Genomic DNA, 5,912 nt, shown 5'->3' on the forward strand with positions numbered 1-5,912 from the left:
GAATGGGGCCAGCTGAAGAGGGCCAGCCTTAAAAACTGAGGTACCAGTGGAGACAAATACTTGAGACCAGTGAAGCATTACATAGCCAGCTATGCAAGCCCGCCATCACTGTCCATGGCGTCTTGTTAAACTCCCTCCAAAATTTCTGTGTCCTTCCACAGCTCAGCAAAACACCATGTGAGTCTGTCTTAGCAAAACTCTACATGAATCTGTCTCAGCCAACTCCATGTGAGTCTGTATCAGTTAACATATCTAAAATTTGGGCTCCAATCTGCCAATTTGCCCGAGTCCACGGAATTGGCACAAAGCCTCCAGAACACCATTTCTTTCTGTGAAGTCAGGACAAACAATGACCAGCAAGGAATGCCCAGGTACCATCCCCATCCAGCATCTTCCCTCCGGTGGGAAGTTCTTCTCAGCTGTGGACAGCTTTTCTGAAGTGCCATGAAGCTCAAACTTTTGGTTTCCTTTGAAAGTCAGTTGTGTGGATGGTATTTTGCTGAGGCAAACATGTGAAGGAGTGCTTTCCTGAAGCAGACACAAGTGAAAGGACATTCTGCTAAAGCAAGGACGTGAAAGGACCCATGATCTAGGGTTATTTGATTACAACACACAGGGGTTGGTTCACCTTACATTGCTTTGTGGACCTCCACTAGTGTGGACTCCATAGAGAGAAATGCACCAGAAATGTCCTGGTGGTGTGCTGGCGGCTCCCTGCTGCTTCCGTGGACTGGGCTGATTGGCAGAGTGACGTCAATCTGTGAATGATACAGACTTATGTGAAGTTTGGCTAAGATAAACTCACAGGCTAAGGCAAGACACTTGGTGAGGCAAGACTTATGGAGGACATGCGAAGTTTGGAGGGAGAATAAATGGGATACAATAGACAGTGACAGGAAGCTTGGATTGCTTGCATAGCTCTCTTTGTAATGCTTCTTGGTCTCCTGTCTTCACTGATCTGCTCTTCCCTGACAGAAGTTTGCTAAGGAACTTCTCCTGGTGTCTTTGCTAATCCCAATCCCTCCTGCTGACCCATGCCAATTTGTGTGCGTTCTAGCAGTTTCTGCAAGGTCATGCTACCATTGCTGCTATCTGGACACTAATGAAGTAACCTGTGACCTGAACTGCTGATTTCCTGACAACACAGAAAACTTGCTCCAAGATCGAAAAGATTCCTAAACAGGTCCATTTCTCATCCTAAACTACCCATTTTTTCCCACTACCTTTAGTGGGTTGTGGGCTTGAAGGGAGGTTAAAGCATTTAAGAGACCACATTTTGTTGAGAGCTGCGACGTGCCGCGCCTCAAAGATGGCGCTGGTTTCCGCCTTCCACCCTCCCAATGGTGAGCGCTCCTTGCAGTAAACAAGTCCTTATTTGGCTATGTCTGCCTGGCCTGCTAGCTTCCACATAGTGACAGCCTATCTACATAACCCACATGGCTTGCTAGGACTGGCCAGTGCTAGCTATTTAAGTGTGGTGCAGAAGGCGTTCCCGAAGAGAGAGTGAGTGTCAGAAGGCAGAGAGTCAGGAGAGAGAAGAGAGAGAGAGAAGAGAGGTCAGAAGAGAGAGGTCAGAAGACAAGGTTCTGAGTGAAACTGCTTGAAGAAGATCTCCTGTGGTCGTGTCTTCACTTGCTGGTTGAGGTTGGTAGGCGGCAAGTGGTGGCCCATATGGGGAGTCCTCGAATCCGTAAAGGGACTCAACTTTCTCCGAGATCAGAACTTCTTGCAGTCAGGGCAGCGCTGGAAAGTTCCCAAGGTAAGGTGGGACCATAAGGACCGCGGGAAATAAGCGGCTATAAAGTCTCAGGGTAGTGAGCAAGTAAAGTTCGCGGTAACAGCGAACCAAAAGTAAAGTTCACAGCAACAGCCGAACCAGTAAGTTAAAGTAGGGGCGAACCCAAAAGTAAGTTCGAACAACAAACCAAAGGAGACAATAAAGTTCCCCAGGTTTTGGGGGCGAGGTTTAAGTTCTCAGATTGAGACAATAATTTTTCCCAGGTTTTGGGGCCGAGGGTTAGGATTCTGGATTGAGACAATAAGGTTCCTGGTTTTGGGACAAGTCACAACGCTCTCGGATTGAGACTATAAGGTTCCTGGTTTTGGGACAAGTTAAGAGGGACGTAGCTTACACCCGGAAATCTGGAGAGTTTTCTGCATTACTACAGCCATTGTTACTGTTAATAACAGTTTCTGCCGCCACAGCCGTTGCTGTAGCCATATCCCGTACCTCCTTAGTACAGTCTGCGGCAGCTGTAAGTAATTTATCCGCAGCTGTAAGTAATCTATCCGCAGGTGTTGCAGAAGCTTTAGATGTTCAGGGTAATATTAATAGTTAAAAGCGGGAATTTTGCTGCTGTATCAAAGGGTCAATTTGCTCCAGGAGCAAGGGGATATTATGATGGGTGTGACTTTGAGTTTTATGGTTATATTATTACTCTGGGAGAGAGTACAAGATACCAGGTTTTCTGGTTTCAGACTAAGGAACACAGTTTTTTGGGAGAAAGATTTTGTCTTTGTGTTTTTAAAAGGTGTGACTAGGCTCTGGAAACCTCACAGAGTCATACTGATCCAGATTTGATAAGGTAGACCGCCTGAAAAATTTATTCAGGAGCAGCGAACCGAAAGTAACAAGACACACAGTATTTAGCCACTTGGCATAGAAAGTTTTTGTCATAGGGGACCTCACAGTCTAGTTCACTTTTTCTGGCTCTTCAAAGCTGTTTGAAGCGAAAACTAAAAATAAAAAAAGCACCATAGAGATTTTTAAGGCGAATCGTGCCATTTACACCCTGGTTACGCAGCCTCTAGTATTGAATCTCCGGACAGCGAGCTGGGACAAGTTAGGGAAAGACCTTGATTTTTACCCCAGGAACAGGGGCTCTAAGACCTGGGTCCGTACAGTATGGCGCTTAGTTGGCCTTGAGGATCAAAATGTTGTTGGGCAGCTATAGAAGGGCAAGCTGCCTAGAAATCTTCAAGAGGAGAGGGTCAGAAAAAGCAGGGAAAGCACAAAGAGACAGACTCAGAAAAAGACAGATACTGAGGAGGAAACAGGCAGAAACAGATTCAGAAGAAGAGTTACAAGAGTTGATAGATCAAATCACGGAAACAGTCGCTAAGGAATAGACAGAAGAAAAGAAAAGGAAAAACCTAAAATGGTGGAAGAACCTCCTGGGCGTTCCCCACGGCTCCTCCTCCCTGCAATGTTGTAGGGGAGGAGTAGAGTTTCAGGTAGTACATTCTGCTTGCCAGAAGTGTGGGAAGGCAGTCCGCACAGAACTACATCTGGCCTATCCTGTTTGTGGATGCTAATCCCAACAAAGGTATCATGAGCCTTTAGACTTTAAGGTGATCAAGTCTCTGGCCGGAATCAGTCAGGACATATGGCATTCTGGCCTCATTACCATAGCTCAAATTGAGGCTCTACACAGATTTTGCATGACTCCTAATGATTGGACCACCCTGGTGCAATGCCTCAGTCCAGGGCAGTATCTAGATTGGAGAGCTTTTCTAATTGAATATGCCAATGAACAGGCTGCTGCCAATTTTTCGGTGTTCGAGACTCTGTGCCCATACATCATGACCTTTAAGCCCCTCCTCTAGTTGTCTAAACAGTTGTCAAGTTATTTTTTTTGGTAATTGGACTGGAAATTCCCATTTTCTTAATGGATCAGCTCGTGTAGCCGCCGTGACTATGAACTCCACATGTGGGATGGGACTGGCTAGGATTGTCATCTTGGTTGCTGCTGCTATGAATCATCTGAAGCAGTAGGTGGGTATAGGAGCCCTAGCTGGACTCTTGCTGCTGGTCTCCCTAATGAGCCTGTGGTGTCTCTGTAGAATGAGGTTTTGTTCAAGAGGTGGCACACGGCTATGTGAGTACAGACATTTACAGCCATTGGAGCAGGACAGTCCCCTCAGAGCCTGGCTTCTACGGTCATTCAAGACCTAGTTGCACCTGCCCCTAAGTATATGTGGTGACCTTGCCCAGTGACGGGCAACTTCCCTTCTACCTAAGGCATGGAACCTTGTGGGCTGACGATTGTCCCCTGACGGGTTTAATGAAGGATGATCCTAAGACAGGGGGTTCACGCTCAGAGGTGCCTTTGCCTGCCTGATTAATTAAACAAAGGGAACTGTAGAGGCTGCGACATGCCCTCCAAAAGATAGGCGCTGGTTTCACTTCACCCTCCCAACAGTGGGCGCTCCTTGCAGTAAACAAGTCCTTGTTTGGCTATGTCTGCCTGGTCCGCTGGCTTCCGCATAGTGACAGCCTATGTATGCAAGACCCGTGGCTTGCTAGGACTGGCCAGTGCTGGCTATTTAAGTGTGGTGCAGGCGTTTAGAGAGAGAGAGAGAGAGAGAGAGTCAGAAAAGAGAGAGGAGAGGTCAGAAAAGAGAGTCAGAAGGAAGGGAGAGAAAAGAGAGTGGGAGAGGGTCAGAAAGATTGTATCAAGGTTCCTGAGTAAACTAGCGAAGAAGATCTCCTGTGGTCCTGTCTTCCTTGCTGGTCAAGGTTGGGTGGGGCAGGGCTGAAGCTCAGCATAGCAGGGAGTGACAGGATGCAGATGTCCCACCCCCCACACCAAGCTGGACCAGCAAAGGTTAACTGTGGAGGGAAAGCAACAGCACAGGGACAGGTCCTGAAGTACAGGGCAGGCTGGGCTCCTGATTCTTCACACTGAAGCCATGGAATCACAGGAAACATCAGACACTGGTGTCTAAAAAAAAAAAAAAGAGACTAGGGGAGCTCTGGATGTCACAGGAGACCTGACACCATCGTCTGTCCTCAGTCCACTCAGGCAGCTGTCTTCCTTGGAGAAGCGAGAGTCTGAAGCCATCACTGTAAGACAACAGCCCAACAACCTCCTCTCACAGAGGATTCTGGGAGTCCCTGAAACCTAATCATGTCCACATTGCCCCTCCCCAGTCAGACCCCGGAGTGCCACCTTCACAATCTGGGAGGGACACATCAGAGCTCTGGGAGCTGTCCCTGCCTAGGGTAAAACAAAACATATGAATATGTATATATGTATATGTGTATATGTATATGTGTATATGTATATGCTTATGTATGGATTCATATCATGGTACAACTCAGGCCCCCAGAAGATTTCTCTGGAGGAGCCTATGGATTCCCAGGCTCCCCAGCATCTCCCAGCCACTCCAATACCCTCAAGGGACACTCCTGCCCCACACACTAACCTGGAGCAGGCGTAGTCTCCTTCTGTTCCACCTGTGAGAAGAAAAGCTGTGAGAGTTCAAGGAAGGTCTTGACAGGAGGAAGTTTCCAGAACTGACAGAGGACCCAGTTGGAGACAGTAGCAATGAGGGGTATGGCTGTGCTTCCCATTAATGAACAGAGCGCTCTTCTAAAGGAAGCTGAGGGGAAACAGACCCTGCCCGTTCCTACCTGTATTTCTCTTCCTCCTCCTCAGAACAACCACTACAACTCCAATGATCACAGCTCCAATGATGACCACGGCTCCAATGACAACATAAATGACACTGGTTTTCATGTTGGAATCAGTGGATGGAGGAGCCTCTGGGAAGGACAGGTACAGGAAATGAAGGTGGAGGTCATGACCCCAGCTCTCAGCCCTGACCAGCTCAGGGCCTGCAGAAGGCTCCAGCTTTTCCTGACCCCAGATCTGCACCCACACCCTCCTTACCCCATCTCAAGGTGAGAGGCTCAGGCAGCCCCTCATGTTCCACATGGCATGTGTGCTTCTGCTCCTCCTTCCCAGGCACCACCACAGATGCCCACTTCTGGAAGGTTCCATCCCCTGGGCCTGGTCTCCCCAAGCTCCATGTCCTGGGTCAGGTCTCCCCCATTCAACTGCCAGGTCAGGGGTGATGTCAGCAGGAGTAGAAGCCCAGGGCCCAGCACCTCAGGGTGACATCACCTT

At 48.4% G+C, this 5,912-nt stretch overlaps 1 pseudogene; it reads right to left on the bottom strand.

Moving 5' to 3' along the window:
• Positions 1–629: 629 nt before the first annotated feature.
• Positions 630–5,815, bottom strand: LOC116896099 (annotated as a pseudogene).
• Between the last annotated feature and the right edge of the window lie 97 nt (positions 5,816–5,912).

The sequence above is a fragment of the Rattus rattus genome, chromosome 3 (assembly GCF_011064425.1).
Source record: "Rattus rattus isolate New Zealand chromosome 3, Rrattus_CSIRO_v1, whole genome shotgun sequence".
Classification (NCBI taxonomy): domain Eukaryota; kingdom Metazoa; phylum Chordata; class Mammalia; order Rodentia; family Muridae; genus Rattus; species Rattus rattus.